Source organism: Mastomys coucha, unplaced genomic scaffold (assembly GCF_008632895.1).
Source record: "Mastomys coucha isolate ucsf_1 unplaced genomic scaffold, UCSF_Mcou_1 pScaffold20, whole genome shotgun sequence".
Taxonomy (NCBI): Eukaryota; Metazoa; Chordata; class Mammalia; order Rodentia; family Muridae; genus Mastomys; species Mastomys coucha.
Window position 1 is genome coordinate 56,329,119 of NW_022196903.1, and position 25,836 is coordinate 56,354,954.

At 33.9% G+C, this 25,836-nt stretch overlaps 1 protein-coding gene and 1 pseudogene across 6 annotated transcripts in view; both read left to right on the plus strand.

The window, feature by feature from the left end:
* The window catches only part of Ccser1 (coiled-coil serine rich protein 1), a 1,196,027-nt gene that overhangs the window by 841,622 nt on the left and 328,569 nt on the right, over positions 1–25,836 (plus strand). The gene's annotated exons all lie outside the window — the stretch shown is intronic.
* On the plus strand, positions 19,888–21,224 carry LOC116099002 (annotated as a pseudogene).

Sequence of the window (25,836 nt, forward strand, 5' to 3'; positions counted from 1 at the left end):
CAATAGGAGGAGAGGACCTCGGCCCTGTGAAGGTTCTGTGCCCCAGTGTAGGGGAATGCCAGGACCAAAAAGTGGGAGAGGGTGGGGTCACAGGCATGGGGAGGGGGGAGGCAACAGGGGTTTGTTTTTGTTTGTTTTTTTGTTTTTTGGAGGGGAAACTGGGAATGGAGAAATTTGCATATAAATGAAGAAATAATAATAAAAAAAAAAAAGAAAGAAACGTAGGGAAGATCTTTTCCCAATCTGTAGATTGCTGTTTTGTCCTATTGTCAGTGTCCTTTGCCTTACAGAAAATTTTTATTTTCATGAGCTCCCATTTATCAATTGTTGATCTTGGATCCTGAGTCACTGGTGTTCTGTCTAGGAAAATTTCTTCTGTGCCAATGTGTTTGGGACTACTTCTCACTTTCTCTTCTATTAGATTCAATTTATCTGGTTTTATGTGGAGGTCTTTGATTCACTTGGACTTGAGCTGCATGTAGGGTGTAAATGTGGATCAATTTGCATTCTTCTGCATGCATACTGCCAGTTAGACCAGCACCATTTTTTGAAGATGCTTTCTTTTTTCCAATGTATGGTTTAGGTTTCTTGTTAAAGATCAAGTGTCCATAAATGAGTGGGTTTATTTATGTGTCTTTGATTCTATTCCACTGATCAACCTGTCTGTCTCTGTACTAATACCAAAGACTTAAAAGTGATATAGTCTATCTTTGTATGTGCCTTTGAAATGACTGTTCAGAAATGCTTTGGGTTTATGCATTGTCTTCCAGATTCTGGTCCTTAACTTTTAGTTTCAAACTATGAGGTTTGCAGGTAGAAATCTACCTATAAGGGCCAATCTGTTCAGCAAGGCAAATGGATGAATGTTTGATATTTTCATATCAAAGTATGGAGGATATGGGAGAGAGCTTTCATCCCAAGACAGCTAGAAAGACCTTGAGATGCAATATGTCTTAGGGCTAGAAAGTCTTGCTGTTTAGTTGGGTGTGAAGTGCTGAGACTGCATCAAGAATACTTATTAGAAGACTGAGGATTTTAAGAATTTAGAGCTTCATACGTGGGCAAATCTGAGGTAATTAATGAACCAAATATATAAGATTATGGTGAATAAATCATACTAACTTGCACATGTATTAGTGTTTGTAATAAAATTAATTCCAAGAACAACTTAGTGCCTAGAAATGAAAATATTGGATATTTTTTGTGTCAAAAATTAAGTATAAATAAAAAAACATTTAAAGCACTTTATACAATTTTTACATAATTCCTTCCCTCAGCAAATGCTTATGCATCTTCTAAGTGGGCATTATCATAATTCCTACTTATATCAGTAAGAAAGAAGAGGCACTGTATTCCCTCCTCAGATGAAGTGATTTGGCTTTAATATAAAAATTAAACTATTTTAATTTAATATGGTTTAATTTAATATAAAATAAATTAACAATTTTAATAAAATTAATGTTCAATTTAATTATTCACCAGCATTAGTAAAAAGAAGACTAACACATCAAGTATATGTGGGAATGTGTGCAAACAGAGCTTAACAGGTATAATTGTTTAAAATTATATGACCTACTTACAAAGTAAAATAGTTAATAATTTTGTATAAGATGAACTTACATTTCATGATGGCTAAGTAAATCTGATAATGGAAATTTAACATCTATCTCATGAAATTTTACATCCCTAAATAAATTTTTTCAAGAATTTTGATATCAATTTTATTCACAAAAGTTGATGAAATGCCCATCAAAAAAGACAAAGGAAAACACATGATGGCATACTCATGCAGAAAAGACACTTCTGGGCAACATAGAATAATCAAATCTCAACATCAGCATCAGCAAGGCTGAATTCTAGAACATTATGCTGAGTGGGCAGACTTACAGATTACATTCTGCATCATTCCATTTGTGGTAAATTCTAGAACAAGTGGATCTAATCAATTGTGACACAAACCAATTAGAAGCATAGTGGTTTCCAGAGGGTCATTGACTCAGTAGAATTAGGAAGACTCTCTGTGATATCAATAATGTTTTGTTTTATAATATGTTGTGACAGCTGTGTGAGATATAATTCCTAGGCATTACATTGCATATAAATTTACCTAGAAATAAAAAATTAACAAAACAGAAAATTAATAAAGTAGAACAAGTGATCTTTCTACAATAATCTGATGAAAGAAATCTTACTCTTAAGTATTTTATGGCAAATTAAATTTGACTTGCTTCTCCTTGGCGTAACCAATTGCATCTTAGACCATTTTATACTGAAGAGATTCACAAGACACATTCATAAAAGTGTTCTGCTTTAAAGAGAGTTATAATATTGTACTGTACCACCAAATGCCTGATCCTCTGTCTTCCTTTAGCTGTCCTCTCCCTGTGTGATGCTTAATAAGGATTGACACAGGAAAGCATGTGTCTGTTTGAGCTTATGAGGGCGATTTCAGAAAGATTTAGTTTGATGGAACAACTTTTCCTAAAGAAGGCTGCACTATTCCATGGCCTAACTCCTTGTACTGATTAAACAGGAGAAAGTGAGCTGAAGACCAGCATCCATTTCTCTGTGCTGAATGTTATGGCTTTTTGACTAGTTGTCTTATAAGACTGTTTGTTTCCTTGCTTCATCAGCAATGGACCAAACCCTCAAATTTTGAACCAAAGTAACTCAATCTTTTCCTTCACTTGCTATTTTCCAGACACCTTACCAAAATCATATCTATATATATATGATATATATATGATATATATATATGTTTCATATATATGATATATATATATATATATGATTAGCTGTTTTATCTCTGGAGTTTGAAGTAACAAATAAAACAAAATGAAACAAAACAAAACAAAAACACCAGCTAAGCAATTTAAAGCAGATACATATATAAAAATAAAGCAGAAAAGACCCCACTGCCATCCATCAATAGAAAAATGTTGTCCATAGACAGAGACACATTGGTTTAAAGACAAAATGATCTGATAGACAGAGAGATAAGGATCAAGAGCCCACTAATGACTTGCTTAATTAACACTGTTTAGAAAATCTACAGACTCTGTAAAAGACTATTCACTATCCTTTGCAATATATAGCTTGTGTCTTTTTGACAAATGTTAAGAAAATTCTGAGGGAAAATACTAGTTCTTACTTCATATCCCTTATATTAGTATAAGAAAGTTAAAATACAACTATCATGGAACAAAACTACTTTTTTCAACTTGATGAGAAGTAGTCAAATTTTGCATATATTGTATGGGTTGTTTGTATAATATGAATAACTGTGAGATCAGCCTAGTGTACATTGTGAGTTATTAGCTCTCATTTTAATCAGAATGAGAAATTAATGACATTAGAGAAGGGGACTTCTCTAATGGGCCAATGCTCAGCTCTTATCCAGGCAACATGAGGCGGACAAAGGTATGTAAGAGAGTCAGAACGTATATATATATACATATATATATATGTATATAAATAGTAAGAATGAGCTCTGTAATAATGTACTAAGGACAGAGCAGACTTTCCTTCAAAGAGGCAACCTTCAAAGACAACAACAACAACAGCAAATCATTTTTCTAAATCAAGCAGCTGTGGTTCACTTTCCCCAAATTTACCACTCATATGATCAGTCAACCTTTTTTTAAGTAAAGAGAGGGGAGGGGAAAGTACAGGAATTACATTAATGGATGTTCCTGTAAAAGGATAAGGAGGAGGAAAAAGAACAAAGAGAAAGGAGTATGTCTTTATAAGATAAACACGAAGTGACTATTTGGGCATTAATAATTGAACAAAGAATGAAGTTGATCTTAATCTCAGTTGATTTTAAGAGTTTTCAACAGATTAATCTGTTTCAATGACAATTTTTATTGCTTGTATATGTAGGAAAATGAAAAACTTCTAAATAAAATATTGAAGAAAATTGATGCATCACTGGAAATAAATAAAAATGATTTTTTTGTTTGAAAGGTTTGACATATTCTTTCCGCACCAAATACAATAGTTGGATGTGCTTGCTTCTTAGTGATGGAAATATGGTGAGACTATCCAATATACAGTACAAGTGAAGTCTGAAAACAATCATCTAAGCAGTCACTGATTAAAAAGCTGAACTAAAGACTTCATAACTGTCAGCCAGGAAAAAAAATATTAAGGACAAACATGTTACACAATGATATATACATTTTTACAGTACTCCTCTAGATTCTGAAATACACTTGAAAAAGGAAACAAATAGTTTATTTTTACAGGATTTACTTACATAGTTGCTCAAAGGAATAGTTAATAAAAAATAAAGCTACATAAAGGTTAATGAAAATCAAAATGAATATCCAAACAAGTAGGAGAAGTTGATATAGAGTGATTGGATTGCATGCTGGGGGCCTTGGTAAAAGAGAAACATGCTCTATGTAGATAGAAGCATGCTTAAAATAATCTTGAGGCACAATTACACATAGTATCTTCAAAGAACAACAATGAAAATTTGAAGCAGATTCATTGGGTAGAGATTGTATTAAATTTTAGATAGTGTCTGGTATGCTATCATACCAAGTGTGTGACGATGCACACACTTACTTGAAGATCCAAGTAACAGTATTGGCATTTTTTTTTCTAATTTTTTTTCTGAAGCTGTTCCTCTTCATGATAATTTGATACTGCCATTATTAGGCTGGAATGATGTATGATTTCATACCAGGGGGTTAGGCCATGTTGGATCACTTAAGCCATGTAGATATGGCTTAAACAAATAGAACACCTCCATAAGAACTCAGAATCATAGAGGATGTCACTATGTACTTGAGATGACAAAGATATCCACCTTGAAGATGTGCATGGAGTAATATACAGGGGAATTGGAACTCAAAGAAACTGGAAGAATTCTTTCAAGAGTTTTCAAGAACCATTTTAAATGTCAATAACCAAAGTAGTATGTAGTAACAGTGTCAGAAAAGGTAAGATATTACCAGTATGGACATTCATAAAATAGTAAATACAGTAAGAATTGTAGGGAGCAAATTTTATTCCATCACAAAGAGATAGAGTTGTGAGTTCATATTTTTGAATAGTGTAAGCATATAGGAAGTTTGATTAGAATGTGTGTGTGTGTGTGTGTGTGTGTATGTGTGTGTGTGTGTGTGTGTGTATTTCTATTTTCTGCACTGATTATTCTAGGAGGAGCAATACTTCATTCTTTGTTAGTATATACACAACTCCTAGTTGCAGCTCTCTAAAACAAGATGAGTATCTTGTGTCCTATGATGGGGATAGGAAAAGAGAAGGGAATTGCTGAATAGACCTCCTACTTGATGACCCTGTGATTTGTAGATTATATTTAATTGAAAAACAAAGAAACCATTAAAATTCTATAAATAAAATGGTAGAAATTTGATGAATTTACAAATACATATTGATTTTACAGATTCAAAATAATATGACCAAAGTAAAATTATTGGCAGTGAATAAAAAGGATATGCAGGTGACAACACCTTGGCACTTCTGTAATATTCCTCCCATTTTACTACAAGCTAGATGTGAGCATACAACAGAACCAAGAACAGTAAATTTACAAAATTTCTACAGATCCTCAAAAGAACTGAAAGACAGAAAATAGTGATAAGAAAGATGTAGTCTAGAGAGAAAGCAGACAAAGCAATGAAGTACATGTGTTATTTATGTGAAATGTTTCATATCATGGAACCCTTATTGGTATAATTGATGAGACCTGCGTAATACTGTAATTTCATGTCACTAATATTCTGAGTATAGATATAGGGGATGTCCTTATCTCTGGGACATATACAGTAAGTATTATAATGTGACAAAGCTACAGGTTGGCAGCTTATTTTAAAATGATAAAGAATAAATATTATTTTAAGTAACGTTCTTGATCATTTTGTATGTTTAAATTTATTATTAATAACAGTAAAAAACTGTGACCTTTTTGTTAAAGAAGTTCAATGATATAGACCTTTGTTTGAAAGAAATAGGACTGCAGATATATATATATATATATATATATATATATATATATATATATATATATAATACTCTAGAATAACACAAGAGTGAGAATGGAGAGTGGGCTCTGGAGTAAAGATGAAGAGTGGCATTGGAGTGAGGAGGGTGAGTATGCATTGGAGTGAGAATGGAGAGTGAGCACTGGAGTGTGGATAGAGAGTGGGCACTGAAGTAAGAGTGTAAAGGATATCGTGTTATAGATGTTGAAATAAAAAGTATTAGACAGAGATGATTGCAGGTTTAGTAAGGCCAATCTCACTCTTTAGCAGGTTACTTAATCCCTTGAAACAGTGCTTTTCTATGTCAATTAATAAAGAGAAATAACATCTACACCATATAACATCAGGAAGACACACTGAAAATATAAAATAGCATTAGTGTTTCATAGTCAATACAGGTAGGATCAGGATTTTATGATAATTTAAGTGACTTCTAATGGATGATTTAAAGGAACAAAATAGTGATCTAAAGTTTAATTCGATTATTTAAGTTTAAACATGATGTCAAAAGTAAATGGGTGTACTATATATAATGCTATCAAAGAGAAGCTTTGAATTCATGACAACAGCTAATGGTGTTTTTGAGATCTAAAAAGCCATGGACATTACTCATGTCTTGCTTTTATTGAAAGAAGAAAAATATTTAAAACTTTTAAAATAACATTGCTTAGGAAAATTGCCTCAAATTACATCCGCATTGCTAAAATTCTAGATACAGCTTTTGGTACAGTCCTCATTCCTGAGAGGTGAATGTTCTTGTTTCTGAGAACAGAACATACTTTTTTCAATGTGTTCCTTCGTAATCCAATTTTATATAGCTATTTAATATAGCTACTCTTCATGCCAGAGCTTATTTAAAAGCACTTGTTCTTAATTGCAAAAATGACCTGCATCCCATCTTTTGAGGTGCTCTGTGACTCGGGTGTGGTCTTGCATCCACATCCTCTCTTCCAGTTCTCTGTATCTTCCCACTCTAATGCTGTCTCTTCAACATTAGCTGCTAAGTGGTTCCAGCATATGTCGGATACAATTTTCTAATGACTAATGCATTATTCTCACTACTGATTTGTAAGTAGGATTGCCATCTGTGCCTGAAAATTCAAAACGAACTGAAGTGTATGCTTTAATGGAGCAAAAGGGAAAATGGAGAATTAAAAGGAATCATTCTAGTTCTGTCTATTAATTTCTGATATTTAATTCACAGCAAGAAGTAAATTAAGTTATATAAGATTTTTAATGAACACTCAAGGAAATCTGACATATTTTTTATGAATTAACAAATATATGTTTTGACTATTTGTATTGGTACATCTGTTTGCTCCTTAATGCTTGTGAAACTAGAGCTGTTCTAGACACTTGCCTAGGAAGTGGAGATGATACAGATAAAGATCAAGACTCAATCTACAGTATAATTTAACTTGTCTATGTATGAAATTTGGTCCTATTGGTAGGCTTATACTGTCATTTCTACTCTTTGGATAACTAGAAATCCATATCTATAATGTGATGGACATTTAAATTTACAATTAGAAGACAGATCACAATTGGAGACATAGATTAGAGAAAAAGAAAACTGATTTAGTAAAGTTTCAGAGGTAGAAGGAATCACCCAAATATTCTACCAGATGTGTTATTACATATGAAAAATGCTATCTTTTAAACAGAATTTTTAGTTTATACCATTTTAGTTATGTATAATTATTCTCTTGTGTTCAGTTGTTATTCATGGCCGGAGATATTGGATCCCCATTAGACAGAGTTATAAATAAGGGAAGATGGCTAAGTCAGTACTTATGGCAAGGACAAGTATTTATACATCCTGTATCCAAGTTAAAAGCAGGATTTAATAGTAAGCACTTGTAATCACAGGGATAATGGTGTATATACAGGGATAATTCCTTGGGATGCTCTCAGATCTGTGACTGGTAGGACCAGACATGCACACATAAAAATGCTAGATAAATTGTAAGCTTGAAATAGCTGTATTTTTCATTACTAATACATCAATAAATCAAAAACATTGAAAGTAATGAAGTGAGTTCAAGGAACCAGATATAGTGTTAAGTTTAGTAATTTGCTCTTCAGTAGGTAATTTGTTATTGTACAACTGGAGCAGTATCTACTTTTTTATTTATGTTATTTCACCTAATATGACAATCATCCTTACTAAAGTTTGTGAAGAAAGTAAATTTCGCAATAAATGCTTTAAATATTTACTACAAAGCAGGATGAGAAATGGGAGAAATATGAAGAAGTATTAGACTTGACTATATATTTATATAAAAATCATGTTAAATACATGATGATGGTTCATGACTTTAATTACAGCATTTGTGGGCAGAGAAGGTGGATCCTTGTGATTTCAAGTCCAGTCTTGTCTCAAGAGTTCTAGGACAGCAGTGCTACAGAGTGAGGCCTTGTCTCTTAATTAATTAATTAATTCATGTGAACTATAAAGCAGTCATTGGGGAAATGGCATGTTTGATCATATTATTTACCACCTGCAGCTATATGATCCTTCAGCATTGATTTACTAGGAAACTTTACTCTTGGCTAGTGCTAGACTACATGGATCATGACTGGTTTACAAAGAGTCTGAGACATTCAAAATCTTGTCGTAAATACTCTTTAAAAATACATTTCAGCCTTTGCATCCCTTTACCCTAGCTGGCCTGCCTTGTGTGGCCTCAGTGGAAGAGAATATGCCTAGCCTTGCTGATGCTTTAGGCTTGATATGTCAAGGTGGGCTGATGTCCATGGGAAGCCTCCCCTTTTCTGGGAGAAGGGAAGAAAGGGAAGAAAGGGAGAAGAGCTAAAAGAGAAGGGATGGGAGGAGAAGAGGGATGGGAAGTTGCAATCAGGATGTAAAATAAATAAATAACTCACTGACTCTCTTTACCCTCTTAGATGTGTAAGGCTTCATGGAGTCTTCAGCCTTCCCTGTTTATTTGATTCCATTCCAGATAGAGTGTGGAAAGCTTTAGTGACCATTAAACATAGTGAATAAGGCTACCTTTCATTTTCTGTCATGAATGTAGAAAGAATTATGCAGGAAGAAGCATGGTAGCATTGGAGTCTCTGGCTTACAGTATGAAAACTCATCACCAAAGATCATCAGAGCTTATTTTACTATGACTTCTCCTAAGGAAAGGATGTCACATTACCCAATCTCTGCAATGCTAGGGATGAACCTGGGGCCATTACATACTAAACCAGTGCACTATTAATTAGCTAGAGACCAGCCATTGCTCTTTGAGACAGACTGTCACTGTGAAATTTAGGCTGACTTAAACCTAGCAAGCCTCTTCTATATTCCAAGTGTTATGATTTTAGACATGCATAAAGGATGACAATTAGGAGACCACTTTAACTCGTTGAGACGAAAATATGAGTGTAAAATAATGATTTGGTAGTGTGCTTGGTGCATGTCATCTTAATATAATTAAAGTCATTTGAGAGGATAGAACCTCAACTGAGAAAATGCCTCCATAAAATTGAGGTATAGGCAAGCCTGCAGGACATTTTTCTTAATTAGCGACTGGTGTGGAAGGACTCAAGTCAATGTGGATGTTGCTTGCTCTGGGCTGGTATTCCTGTGTGCTATAAGAAAAAAACAAAACAAAAACAAAAAAACAAAAAAGAAATAAGACCAAACAAAGTTTTGAGGAGTAAGCCAACAAGAATTCTTCTATGGTTTCTCATTCATTTTCTATATTTTTGTTCATACTCAATGAACAGAAAAAGTTCCTGCTTTGGCTTCCATCAAATTGGTTTTTTTTTTTTTCTTACAAGATGACTTGATCACAGTGCTTCCTCACAGAAATTGTAACTAAGATAGGTAGAGACTTCTGGGAACAGAAAAATGAAACATACAACAGAATTAGTAGAGCATGGAAAGCCAAATCATTTCTACATTCTGAGAATTGTAGGTGCTACTTCTGCAAGTCTGATCCTTTCCAAGTTACATTAGCTCATATAGAACTCACATGAACACTCTGTTTATTGTTTTGTTTACTGCTCATTTCAGCTACAACCAGGCAAGGTTTACTTACTCAAAACTCATTCAATGTCACCCAAATGGAAGGATTTCTGTTCTCAGCATGAACCTGCTTAGACAACAATCTGCATTTGAAACTGCTCAGGTGTAATGATCATAACTATAGACAAGATCATATTCCCTTGCGTGTAGCCAAACATAGCTCTCTCACTACATACAAGAACTTTCTCCAGAGTCTTCAATTGTTCAAATTATGAAATTAATTTTCACCCTTAAAAACTTTCTTTCTATTATCATCTGTGTCGTTTAATCCTCAGGGTGACCACTAGATCTCTCCTTTACATCTTTATCACACATTTTAAAATTTTGTATATTGCTTTTCAAAACATGTACTTTATAAATTGGAGGTACCAAGTCAATTCTTAAGTTCCTTCACAGTTGACTGTGGACATAGTTGCTTCATTCATGTGGTGGAACTGTTAGTTCTTTAGGTTGAATTCAATGGACAAATGAGGCTCTTTTACTGACACATTTATCAGTCAATTAATGTATGAAATATGTAGGAAAAGGTGAGTGTGACTACAACTTCAACAGCTGCATTCAATATATTTATGTAAATAAAGACATTTACTTGTCTGTGGGAATAGGCTATCCCCATGATAAATTAGAGTCCTAAATTCAGTGAGATAAAAATGTATATGGCAGTATAGTCTAATGTTATTTTCTATACAATCTTGTATGATTTGTCAAACTCATTACCCTTCAGTAATTTAATAGAGTTCTTATTCATCTTTGCCTTTTGCTTTTATTTCACAGTATAATTGCTTTCTTCCAAACATCAAAGTCACAACAAAGCCTTCACTTCATTCGATTACATGGTAGAAATGAATTCATTCTGTTACAGAATAAATATGAGTGCTTTAAATCATGTGCAAGTGTTTGTTTATTGCAAAGAGATTTTTAATGAAGTAAGGCTAGTAATTTTCATTTTCCTTCTTGTGCATGTTTTAAGTATATAGACAGTGTTCATCAAAACACACCTAAACTTGGCACAGATTTAAACTAATAGAGTGTCAGATAAAAAGTTATAAACATTGTCTAAGAAAATTTAATGTTTATGTCAGCGAAATAGAAAACATCTGTATGTAGTTTAAGATGAAACTATTTATAATGTATTAAAATTATGATTAAGTTAATAAAATATTACTGCCTAGTGATTCATTATGTGGGGAAAGTGGGCATTTTGAATATCTCTAAAGTGTTTACAGTCTTTTGTCAGGTATTTCAGTAACTTAAAATTAAGGTAGGAACAAATTCATGTTCATGGTCAATGTAGGCAGAGATGAAGACCTAGTGCAGTACCCCCACACTCACAGTGTATGCTATAATTATCTAAACAGTCCAGCATCGAAGACTGAGTGTCTGAAACTATGTGACAGCTGTATACTCAGAATAACATATGAACAAAGACCACTGCTTATAAAAACAAACCATGAAAAAAACGTACTGCCTCAAAGGGACAATGTTAAAGGGAGAAGTTCCAATGGAGAATTGTATTCCATATGACTGCATGATATGGTCCCATAAATATACCTTTATATGTCTCTTATGAATAAAATATACACAATACATTTGCAGCAAAAGCAGAAAAATCACATTAATTCTCATTTTTAGACACACTCACACACACAACATGAGACAGGAAGCACGTGAAAGGATGACTCTAGTCACTACTGCAGGAATGCTTGCTTATGTAATCTAGATAAACAAGTAAAACATAATGCTCCACAGACTAGGTCAGAAGAAACTTTGAATTATCTTTTCATTAAAAAATTAAAATAATGTAAATAGAAGTTTCCCTGCATGAATTGTAGAAACCAGTGCTCCCTAGGGACTAAGTTCATTGTTTGTGCTGATGCCTCAGAGCACAAACTTGCCTAAGTAAACCTAAAAAAAAAAAAACAACAACAACAAAATATTAACTTATAATCAAAATATTGTCGATTTCTTCAAGTCCAGAACCTGTCATCTGAATTCAACTTCAAAATATGGTTGCTCTTTTGAGCCTCTTGGAAATGACAGGTTGATAGCTACTTGAAATTTCAGAAGATCCCTCTTCAGTGTACTTGATATCATGAAAGAAATGGCTATTTCATGTATGCGGCATGAATCAATACATGTTACTGATTATTTAACATTTAATATTTTACTGTGATGTGGCAGTTGAAGTTCTGACTTTAGGTAATTTTGGTTAACTTAATTATGATCAATGTTGACCAACTGCCCATATCTTGCTGCACAGTTTTAAACAGAGATGCAGCCAGTGCCTCAATTTAAATATGTGTTTATCCACTTACATATATTATATTCTGTGGAAAACATCACAAGGAATGGTAAGTTCTCCTCTAAATTTCAAATCAGCAGCTGTCTATGTGCATAATACAATTTTTGTGCAGTGATATTTTGTAAAAGAAAAGTGTTTTTATAGTAAATCTATATTACAGACTATAAATAGGCACTTTAGATTTTGCTTTTTTTAAACGTACAATTATGAAAAGATGTAAAATTTACTATACCTTTTTAACCTACAGGGTAAAGGGATATCTATTTTGTAGATATATATAGTTCCAAAAAATGCTATATTTATAAAAAGTAATGTGTAGATCTGTCATGTCCATGAATTTTATGGTTAGAATATAAATATTGAGCTCATAGTAATTGCCTTCTGGACATTGCATGCCCCCCCCTTGCTCAAAATTGACCAGAATGATTGTCTTCTCCTAATCTTATCAAAAAAAGAAACTTAGTTTGAGCAGAGAAGGATCAACAAAAAGGATATTTGAACCTTGTCTTAACTCAAATAAATACTTGCTGGAAAACCATAGTTCTTAGTGTCCTGGTTTAAATATGATTTTTATATACAATAATTATTTGGTTTCCTGCAATGAAAACCATGCTTTTCCAAAAGTATGTATTACTTACATTTTGGCAGTACAAAACTGTTTCAGGTTTTAATAATTTTATTTTATTTTTTTTGTTTTTTTTTTTCAATTTTAATTTTTTTTTAAAAATTTTATTTTTAATATGGTTTACAAGATGCAAGAAGTTAATCACTAAAAAAAAAAATTAAGTAACATAAAATTTCTAAATGAAATAATAAAACTGCAGCAGGCCAATGTGATCTAACTGCAACAACCTCACAAGCAAAACAAGCTAACAAACAAAACATACAGGTGTAGATATAGTCTGGATTTTAAAATATATGGATAATCTGGGAAGTATTCAATATTAATCTGAGTGAAATAAATTGTATTGTATCTAAACTAATTCCTAAGGAAATTCATAGAAGAATGTTGAAAAATTTAAAGTTCTTATGTAAGCATCTTAAGTCAAATTGAATAAATACTCATTCAAGTACTAACGCAATAGCAAAATTATTCAAAAAGTTAAAAAGGAGTAGTTTCCATGATATAATAAAAAAAGTTCTGGAAAAAGTAACTTTAATCAGGGGGTGCAAAATAATAACTCAATAAGTGAGCCAAAGAATGAGTCTATTCAATTCGGTGTGTATACATGATTACAAAATACTCACCAATGTACAGAATCATCAAGATTTTTAAAAAGTAGTAAACCACATAAAGTCTATGAAGAAAGGAAAAAAACGGTAAAGTGAAGGTAGTAATTTTATAATCAAAACAAATAAGTAAATAAAGTGTTACAATTTACTTTATATATCTATAGCCAAAAGATAAGCATTAAGAAAATCTGTGCTCAACCATGGCCATATAGATAGATGGCCAGAGAAGAACAGAACTACTAAAAATATATAAGGAGTTATAATTTAGAAATTACTTGTTAGAGAAACTGAAAATCTATCTATGAAAGAGTAAATAATTAATAGTACACTAGTGTTATTCAAATATTTATGGATCATCTATCTCTCTACATACATACATACATACATACATACATACATACAAACATACATACCTTATGCTTATATTTTGTCATTGAGCAATAGACTATTCTGAGTAGAGTGAGCTGGATAATGGCTTGACATTTAGGTCAGGTGGGGACATTCACATGGACACAGGTAGGTGGGAAGGAGGTTAGGATTGGAACAGTCTGAGGGTAGATGAGGGTTATAAAATATAGACTACAAAAAATTAAATTAATTAATAAAAAAGAGCATATTATCCCAAAGCCCATATAGGAAGTCAGGCTTTTTGCAAAAACCTGTAGCTATACCTCCCAGAGTTCTGATACTCATTTTTGTTGTCCAAAAATGCATGTCTACACATGCATGCATTGATATGTATTAATCATTTTGGATCAAAACTATTTGAATGGGAATGATTCAGTAAGAGAGAAATTCATATCATATGTTCCCCTTGGATTCAAACTCCACAGAAAATACACAACAAAGTCAAAGAAAGCTAGATTTTATTTTCAAGAAACAAATGTATGATTAAGTAATTAAAATACCTAACTCAACATATTAGCATGCAAGGGAATCAGGTGAGACAATCAAGTTTAATTTGTCCATTTAACAGTAAAAAAATAAAACAGCATTTATGATAGTGAAAGATATGATAGGAGTGCAAGATGTTTTACCAATGTGAAACATGATTTCTCCTTTCTCAGTTTCCCCTCAAAAAAAAAAAAAAAGAACTAACAAGAACAAACCCCTGTTGCTTCCCTCCTTCCCCTGCTTGCCACCCCATCCTCTCCCACTTATTGGTCCTGGCATTCCTCTACACTGGGGCACAGAACCTTCACAGAGCCAAGGGCCTCTCCTCCCATTGATGATTGACTTTGAAATCCTTTAATATACACATGCTGCCAGAAGAATAAGTCTTACCATGCATAGTCCTGAGGGGAAACTGGGAAAGGAGAAATCATATGACATATGAATAAAGAAAATATCTAATAAAAAATATACAAAAAAATTTTTAAAGTTAACAAATTCTGATAAACTGAAATTATGTATCTTTTCTCATCATAATGCAATAAAACTTAAATCAATTAATAAAAAGAAATCAAATAAATAAATAAATAAAAGAATACTCAAAAAAAACCAATGTGAAACATGTCAACTATGCAATAATGCAGAAATTTTGATTTAACAATTCTATTCCTAGAATTCATTACTGCATTTTAGTCCACATAAAAACAATAATATCTCAATATGGGTATTTATTGAAGCATCAATTGTATTGATAAACAACATAAAGTAATAGGTTTAATAGTTGTTGTCTACTGAACATACTATAGTTAAAAATGGCTTGTTTTACAATGAAGTATTATTTATTAATATTTAAAATTAATTTATAGGCATACCAATTATCTAAAGATTTCCTAAAAGGTAGTTGTGCTGGCCTATAATGAATGGTGTGAGGTAGAATATCAGGATTGTTTTGATTTGCATTTCTATGGTGATTTAGGATGCTGAACATTTGTTTAGGTGCTTGTCAGCCATTTAGTATTGCTCAGTTGATAATTCTTTGTTTAGCTCTGTACCCCATTGTTTTCATAGGGTTATTTGGTTCTCTGGAGTCTAACTACTTTTGTTCTTTGTATTTATTGGATATTAACCCTTTATTGGATGTAGGATTGGCAAAGATCTTTTCCCAATTGTTTGTTGCAGTTTTGTCTTATTGACAGTGTTCTTTGACTTGCAATAGCTCTGAAATTTTATGAAGTCCCATTTGTCACTTCTTGATCTTAGAGCATAAGCAATTGGTGTTCTGTTCAGGAAAATTTCCTCTGTGTTCATGTGCTCAAGGCTCTTCCCCACTTTATCTTCTATTTGTTTCAATGTATCTGGTTTTATGTGGAGGTCCTTGTTCCACTTGGACTTGAGTTTTGTACAAGTACATAGGATGGATCGCTTTGCATTCTTCTACAATGCTAACCACTAGTTAAGCCAGCACCGTTTGCTGAAAATGCTGTCTTTTTTGGCATTGCATGATTTTAGCACTTTTGTCGAAGATCAAGAGACCATAGGTGTGTGGGTTCATTTCTGGCTCTTCAATTCTATTTCATTTTTCTTCTTGCTTGTCACTGTACCAATACCATGCAGTTTTAATCATAATTGCTCTGTAGTACAGCTTGAGGGATGGTGATTCCACCAGAAGTTCTTTTATTGTTTTTGCTATCCTAGCTTTTTTTGTTATTCCAGATGAATTTGGAAATTGCTCTTTCTAACTCTATGAAGAATTGAGTTGGAATTTTGATGGGGATTGCATTGAATCTGTAGATTGCTTTCAGCAAGATGGCCATTTTGACTATATTAATCCTACCAATCCATGAGCATGGGAGATCTTTCTATCTTCTGAGATCTTTTTCAATTTTATTTCTTCTGAGACTTGAAGTTCTTGTCATACAGATCTTTCATTTGCTTAGTTAGAGTCACACCAAGATATTTTATACTATTTGTGACTATTGTGAAGTGTGTTGCTTCCCTAATTTCTTTCGCAGCCTGTTTATCCTTTGAGTAGAGGAAAAACACGGATTTGTTTGAGTTAATTTTGTATCCAGCCACTTTGCTGAAGGTGTTCTCTGGTGGAATTTTTTTGGTTGCTTAAGTATACTATCATATCATCTGCAAATAGTGGTAATTTGACTTCTTCCTTTCCAATTTGTATCCCTTTGACCTCCTTTTGTTGTCTAATTGTTCTGGCTAGGACTTTGAGTACTATATTGAAAAGGTAGAGAGAGAGTGGAAAGCATGTCTAGCCCCTGATTTTAGTGGGATTGCTTCAGTTTTCTCTCCATTTAGTTTGATGTTGGCTACTGGTTTGCTGTATACTGATTTTTACTATGTTTAGGTATGAACCTTGAATTCCTGATATTTCCAAGACTTTTATCATAAAGAAAATTGGCTTTTGTCAAATGCTTTCTCAGCATCTAATGAAATGATCTTTTTTTTTCCTTTGAGTTTGTTTATATCGTGGATTACATTGATGGACTACCATATATTAAACAACCCATGCATCCCTGGGATGAAGCCTACTTGATCATGATGGATGATCATTTTGATGTGTTCTTGGGTTTGTTTTATGAGTATTTTATTGAGTATATTTGCATCAATATTCATAAGGGGAATTGGTTTAAAGTTCTCTTTTTTTTGTTGGGTCTTTCGATGTATCAGAGTAATTGTGCCTTCACAGAACAAACTGGGTAGTGTTCCTTCAGTTTCTATTTTGTGGAATAATTTGAAGAATATTGGTTTTAGGTATTTTTTGAAGTTCTGATAGAATTCTACACTAAACCCATCTGGTCCTGGGCTGCTAATATTATTATTATTATTATTATTATTATTATTATTATTATTATTATTATTATTATTTGGTTGGTAGACTATTATTGACTCCTTCTATTTCTTTAGGAGTTATGGGACTGTTAAGATTGTTTATTTGGTTCTGATTTAACTTTTGTAACTGGTATCTATCTAGAATATTGTATATTTCTTTCAGATTTTCCAGTTTTGTTATATATAGACTTTTTTAGTAGGATCTGTTGATTTTTTGGATTTCCTCGGGTTTCTTTGCTATATCTCCCTTTTAATTTCTGTTTTTGTTGATTTGTATACTGTCACTGTACCGTCTGGTTAGTTTGGCTAAGAGTTTATCTATCTTGTTGATTTTTTTCAAAGAACCAGCTCTTGGTTTGGTTCATTCTTTATATAGTTTCTTTTTTTTCTATTTGGTTGATTTTAGCCCTGAGTTTGATTATTTCCTGCCTTCTACTCCTCTTGGGTCTCTTTGCTTCTCTTGATCCAGAGCTTTCAGTTGTGCTGTCAAACTGCTAGTGTATGCTCTCTCTCTAGTTTCTTTTTGGAGGTACTCAGAGCTATGTGTTTTCCTCTTAGCACTGCTTTCATTGTTTTCTATAAGTTTGGATATATTGTGGTTTCATTTTTATTAAACTCTAAAAAGTCTTTAATTTCTTTCTTTGTTTCTTCCTTGACCAAATTATCATTGAGTAGAGTATTGTTCAGCTTTCATGTGTATGCGAGTTTTCTATTGTTTATGTAGTTATTGAAGGCCAGCCTTAGTCCATGGTGATCTGGTAGGATGCATGGGATAATTTGAATCATCTAGCATCTGTTCAGGCCTGTTTTGTGACTGATTGTATGGTCAGTTTTGGAAAAGGTGCCATGAGGTTCTGAGAAGAATGTATGGTCTTTGTTTTAGGATAAAATGTTCTTTAGATACCTTTTAACTCCATTTGGTTCACAATTTCTGTTAGTCTCAAAGTGTCTCTATTTAGTTTCTATTTTCATGATCTGTCCATTGGTGAGAAAGGGGTCTCCCACTATTATTGGATGCAGTGCAGGGGTCAAAGTACTCCCTGAAAATGATATATCTCCAGGCAGGAACTGAGCACAGGGGGCTGTGGAACAGCCAGAACTCCTGGGTGCAGATGGAGGCAGGAAGCAAGATTTTTTTTGTTTCAATTGCTACTTTAATTTTTTGAGATCATAACTACATAATTTCTTTTTTTCCCATTTATATTTCAAACCCTCCCATGTACCCTTCCTTGCTCTTTTAAACTCATGATCTTTTTCATTACTTTTATTACATGCATATATGTACATTTCTAAATACGTAAACACATAACATAATTAAACCAATTCAGTATGTAGAATGTTACTTATATTTGTCTTTTTAAGGCTGACTATAGGGTATTAGATAACCAAGTGTTGTCCTCTTCCCAGGAGGAGGCTAGTTTTCTCTCTCAGCTTTCCTTAGTTTCATGTAGGAGTGTGTGTGTGTGTGTGTGTGTGTGTGTGTGTGTGTGTGTGTGTGCGTGTGTATGTGTACATGTGCATGTGCGTGTTTGTATGCATGAATGTGTATAATGTTGATGTTTCCCATAACACCCAAACACATTCACATTAATATATCTTGCTGTTGTCTTTGTTCAAATCATGATGAGGCAGTCAGGTAGTGAGTCTTTATGAACTTAGTTTCTGACATTCTAAGGAGACACATTCTAAAAGCAAACTCCCTGATCCTCTGTACCATAAAATCTTTCTTCCCTCTCTTCAAACACAAGTCACACATAAAAGAAAACCTATGAGAATAATAGGTGGCTTCTCAAAGGAAACTTTGGAAGCCAGAAGAGCCTTGAACAATACATTCTGAGTCCTAAAAGACCATGACAACTCATATAGATTGATATATCCAACAAAACTATTCATATATTTGAAGATGAAGGAAAAGATTTCTATAATATAAACAGTTTTTAAAAATTCTTTCTAAGCTGGGCCATAGTGGTGTACATCTTAAGCACTTAAGTAGCAGAGGCAGGTGGATCTCTGAGTTAGAGGTCATCCTGTTCTAGAAATTGAGTTTCAGGAAAGCCAGGAATACACAGAGAGACCCTGTCTTGAAAAATAAAACAAATAAACAAATCAAACAAAAAGAATTCTTCAATAGTCTCTGTGATAAACTGTAAAAATCATAAGGTAGGTAACATTTGTTTGAAAGAAAGGGTAAGTGATAAGACAGGCCAAAAGGAACATAAGTATAAAAAGTTACAGAGTCATCACTAAAAGACTTTTATGCTGGTTCCATTTATGAATCCTGAATAGTTCAGTATAAAGATAGGGGCATCTGATTTTACTAGTAAATACTAAAGTAAATAAAGTCAAAACAAGAAAAACAAAGCAGAACAAAATAAAAAAATGCTACAAAACAAAACAAAAAAAGAGTTAAGACTTCCTATTTTGTTACCAGGCACTGCTGAAGGTACAACAAAGACATTTAGAAATTTAAATCTAGATCTAAAACATAGCCAAACTTACACAAATTCGCACAGACTTAAAAAGAAGAGAAAGCAAGTCTAGGTTAAAATACAAATTTAGTTTAAATTATACAATACTGAAGTTTTGATAATTCCCAGTTTTGTCACTATATGATTAATATTGAAAAAGTTTAATGTGGGGCCTTAGGGGGATGGTTTCATCATGGTGTCAATGCAGAAACAACTACAAAAAGAACTGTTGGCTTTGCAGAATGACCAACCTCCTGGAATGACTTTAAATGAAAAGAGCATTCAGAATTCAATTACACAGTAGATTGTAGAAATGGAAGGTACACCAGGAACCTTATATGAAGGGGAAAAATTTCAACTTCTGTTTAACTTTAATAGTCGATACCCTTTTGACTCTCCTCAGGTCATGTTACTGGTGAAAATATTCCTCATGTGTATAGCAATGGTCCTATCTCTTTATCCATTCTAACAGAAGACTGGTCCGGTGCTCTCAGTGCAGTCAGTCTGTCTCAGCATTATCAGCATGCTTTCTAGCTGCAAAGAAAAGAGATGGCCACTGGATAATTCCTTTTATGTGCAAACTTGTAACAAGAATCCAAAGAAAACAAAACAGTGGTATCATGATGATACTTGTTGATGCTACTGTTCTCATCCTCGTAGCAGAAGATAGTCCTACTGAGAAATTGAGCACTTTGATCATTCAGTCTTTGAACTTTAACCTTTGACTGGAAGTGACCCATAGGCAATGAAGACTACTTCCTTTTATTGCATTTTTACTTGTGTGCATTCTGGGTGTATGTTGATCGTTGATTCAGTCCAGGCAACTGACATGCTTTTATTAGTCATACAGTATTAATGCAGGTGTCAGGAAATGTCAAATATAATTCCATTTTTTAGTTTTTTTTTTTAAGCTTTTGGAAAATTTCCAGGTCTTCATATATTGTGCAGTAACAGTGACTCCCTCAGTGGTTCGTGGAAGTTCATTGCCGGCAATGGACATTGTAAAAGGAATAGCTTTCTTAACTCCTGCCACTTAGTGATTAATGTATGATAGGACCTATGAAATGAATTTATCTGTTGTTGTGGGATTATAAGGAAAGTGAGGGATCCAACATTACATTGAAAGCCACCCCAAATGTTTATATTTGGATTCTATGCACTGTGATCCTAAGGCTAACAGCATGAAATTATATTCATCTTTAAAGGACCGTAAGAAAGATCATTGCATATTTATTTAATTGTTTATATCTGCTGTCAAATTGTTTGGACATGGAAAGTTTTTGGGGAACATTGGCAGAGAGGTACAATATGTTATGCCTATGGTGAAAATAAATTCATTTATTGTATATAGTCCTCAATCTCTGAAGTAAAGGTGTGAATAATAGGATGTGAATGGTTTAACCAAGGCGTTGTTTTGTAAGTAAAAAAAATTGGCAGTGATGATTAAATTACTGCCATCCATCATTATTTGTGCCTGTTATTATTTTTCTAAGTATATTATACTCTGTTACTTCCTGCTAGCCATCAGCATGAGCCCTGTTGCCTAAACACTATTTCATTTATTTATGTTTGGGAAAAAATCCATAAACATTTTTGTTTGTAATATTGTTTCTTTTGTTATGTTTCAGTTGTTTAAATGTTACAATACTTTAATTGAAAGAATTTTGTCAAGTTTTTTCTTGTAAATTTCCTTTACTTGTATCATCTTGTCCTTCAATACTCATTTTTAGGTTTGTGAAACAATTGATGTGTATACTCAGTGTGGTATTTGTACAGAACTCTGGGAATTGTATAGAATTCTTGGAAAGAAACAGCAGTCTTTGGCAGGAGAACATTTCTGTAAATTATATTAACATTTAAATGCCAGAATAAATAAGAACAGGATTGCACAGCTGGAAAGAGAACAGGAGAGTGCAATAAGCTACACTTTTACATAGAAAGCAAAGATAAGAAATTCAAAACACAGAATAAGGGATAAGTAAATATGAAAACATCAAGAAAGAAATGTACTTTTCATAGTATACACTTCTTTTTATTAAATCATTTTATTTATTTACATTCCAAATGTTGCCCCACATCCCATTCTCCTTTCCAGAGTTCTTTGTCCTATCCTTCCTTCCCTTTGACTCTGAGATGGTGCTCTTCTACCCATCTACCCACCCACTCCCCAACCTCATTCCTGCCCAGGCATTCTCCTTCCCTGGGGCATCAAGTCTCTACAGGATTAGGCACATCCTAATGTCTGAGCACAGACAAGGCAGTCCTCTACTGCATCTGTGCCAGGGGCCACGAACTCGCCCACATATGCTCTTTAGTTGGTGGTTCAGTATCTGGGAGATCTGAGGGATCCTAGATAGTTGATGATATTGTCTTTCCTATGTGGTTACAGTCCTCTTCAGCTCCTTCTATACTTCATCTCACACTTTCATTGGTGTCCTCAAGCTCAGTCCAATGTTTGGTTATTAGTATTTGCATCTATCTCTGTCAGCTGTTGGTAGAAACTCTCAGAGGGCAAACATACTAGACTCCTCTCTGCAAGCACAACATGGTATCAGTAATAGTGTCAGTCAGTGACTGCCTAAAAGATGGATCCCAAGTTGGGTCAATCAGTGTTTGGCCTTTCCTTCAGTCTCTGCTCCATATTTTGTTCCTGAATTTCCTTTAGACAGAAATAAATCTGGGTCAAAAAATTGAAGTTAGGTGGGTGGCCCCATTCCTCCCGTGGGGGCCCTGTCTTTCTACTGGAGGTGTTCTCTTTAGATTCCATAGCCAAACTGTTGGGCATTTTGCCTAAGGCCATACCCATTGAGTTCTGGAATCTTCTTTCAACCCAGGTCTCTAGCAGAGTACTACAACTGATAAACAACTTCAGCAAAGTGGCTGAATACAGAATTAACTCAAACAAATCAGTAGCCTTCCTTTACACAAATGATAAACAGGCTGAGAAAGAAACTTGGGAAATGAAACCCTTCACAATATCCACACATAATACAAATTATCTAAGCAACTTAAAGATATGAATGAGAAGAACTTCAAGTCCCAAAGAAAGAAATTGAGAAGACCTTAGAAATGGAAAGATCTCCAAAGGTCATGATTTGGTAGAATTAAAAAAAGTAAAAATGGCCATGTCATCAAAAGAAATCTACAGATTCAATACAATGCCCATTAAAATCCAAAAGCAAGACCTCTGATCAGGCTTTTCTAGCTTTCATAGTCTCTGTTGAGAAGTCTGGTGTAATTCTGATAGGTGTACCTTTGTATGTTACTTGGCCCTTTTCCCTCAAAGCTTTTAATATTATTTCTTTGCTCTGTTCATTTAGTGTTTTGATAATTATGTGACAAGAAGATTTTCTTTTCTGATCCCATTTATTTGTTCTATAGGCTTCTTGTACCTATATGGCCATCTCTTTCTTTAGGTTGGGAAAGTTTTTTTCTATGATTTTTTTGAAGGCATTTTAAGGTCCTTTGAGCTGGGAATCTTTGTTCTCCTCTATTCCAATGATTCATAGATTTGGTGTTTTCATTGTATGCTGAAATTCCTGGATGCTTTGGGTAAGGGTATTTTATGTTTTGAATTTTCTTTGACAGTTTTGTCAATCTCTTCTACCATATCGTCTACATCTGAGATTCTTTCTTCTATCTCTTGTATTCTGTTGGTGATACTTATATCTGTAATTCCTGGACTCTTTCCCAGGTTTTTCATTTCCAGGTTTGCCTCCATTTGTGTTGTCTTTATTGTTTCTTTTTTTTTTCTTCTTCTTCTTTCTTTTTTTTTTTCTTCAAGACAGGCTTTCTCTGTATAGCCCTGGCTGTTCTGGAACTCAACTTTGTAGACCAGGCTGGCCTCAAACTCAGTAATCCACCTGCCTCTGTCCCCCAAGTGCTGGGATTAAAGGCATGCGCCACCACAGCCCTACTTTCACTTTTAGGTCTTGGATCACTTTATTCAATTAGTTCACTTGTTCACCTGTGTTTTCCTGTATTTCTTTCAGTGTGTTATTGATATCATCCTTAAAGGACTCTATTATCTTCATGAGATAGGATTTTTAGGACAAATTCCTGATTTTCAGGTGTGTTGGTTTATTCAGGGCTTGCTGTGCTGGAAAAACTGGGTTCAGCTGCTCTGAGTGCGGAAGGTTCTCAACTGCTCAACTTCTCTGAGTGCAGTGGGTCGAACTGCTCTGAGTGCAGTGGGTCCTCTATAATGTATCAGCATATCGAGTCTTCACAGGAGCAGACCAACTAGGAGTGTGCCCCAGTAGAAAGGACTGAGCAGAAGGGGTGTAAGGGATTATCAATAACAAACTTTAAATTCTTCTAGAGTGAAACTTAATAAAGCTTTGATTACAAAGTAGACTTTTATCCATTTTAGGATAATTGAAGGGTGGATCTATTAACCACAATGTAATAGTCAGATCCTGAAGGCTATATATGGTTTTCTTCTGAATAAAAACAAGTGTGTATTATTGTACAGATTCAGGGACATTCAAGAGAATGTCAACAAAGGGAGAATCCAAGTTGACAACAGAGGGAGAAGTCTTAGCTATTTTAGCTTGAGCTGAATAAAGACAAGGAGAAATCTCATGTATCACGTCCTGTTGAATATTGAAAAGGCACATATGTCTCAGATTTATGGACAAGGGAAAGACTCAGTGAGGATAAGGGTGGGGAGAAAAGAGTGGGGAAAGGGAGGCAGGGCTGTTTGGTGAATTTACTTCTCCAAAACAATGGATATAGGATCTATGTAGCTACAATTTTAAGAATATTAATGTGAGGACTGAGGTTCCCCAGCTGCCCTACATAGAGTCAACTTATCCTTCTAATAGATTTGTGTCATGAGGGTGACCCTCCAATAAAGAGGAGAAAGGTCTGGCACCATAAGATTTGCCAGTGAAGAGGCTTTCCCGAAGAATGAACCCCTGCATTCTAGCATAGTTGCTGAGTATGTATTTTGTTTAAGTTATTAAAAGGTAGGCACATTTTAGTCTCTCAAGTGTACTGCCTAAAGCCTACTTTAAAAGATAAACATCTATAACATGCTGATAAGGTCATTACCAAAATATACTGTTAAAATGCTGTTAAGGTGTTTCTGTTTGCTAATTTTCCCTATTTCTAATTTGAAACATTAAACTATATTGTTGTATGGAAAGCTGATCATGCAAATTGAGGTCTTCTTAAATAGTAGAGAAAATCTTTATCCTATAAGCTGAAAGAAAGAAGTGAAGAAAGAAAGGAAGAAAAGAAAAGAAAACCTGAATCAGTAGTAGTCTGAACACACATTCTCTATTTAGCACATAAAATAAATCCAGTGACTAACATGAATCAAGTGAAACTCAGGTTAAGCTATTATTTGCTTTTTATATCTTATAGTTGTAACATTTACCAGGTATGGGTTAATAAAAATATCCCAAATATTCAAAAAAAACCCTCAATATATGTCACTTTCTTTTTTCTTCTGTTTTTAAAAAAATTTAATTGGATATTTTATTTGTTTGTATTTCAAATTTTATCCTCTTTCCAGGTTTCTCCTCTGCAAGCACCCTATGTCATCCCCCCTTACCCTGCTTCTATGAGTGTGTTCCTTCACCCACCCATACACTCCCACCTCCCTTACCACCCTAGCATTCCTCTACATAGGGGCATCAAGCCTTAACAGGACTAAGGGCCTCCCCTCCCATTGATTCTAGATAAGGACCTTCAGCTCCTTCCTCCATTGGTATCCCTGTGCTCAGACTTATGTGTGGCTGCTAGCATCCACATCTGTACTGGTAAACTATAAAAATAGGTTTCAACCAAACTGCTAATTCCCTATACTTTGAATTATTTTTTAAAACCAGATATCAGCAAACTTTCCCAAAGTTTTAAATAATATGTTTCACATTTTATGCTTTAAAATGGATTGTTCAGTAGTAAACAAAATGTATAAGCATTAAGGAAAATTTCCCAAAGTTTTAAATAATATGTTTCACATTTCATGCTTTTTTTTTTATTTTAGATATTTTCTTTATTTACATGCGAATTTCTCCTTTCCCAGTTTCCCCT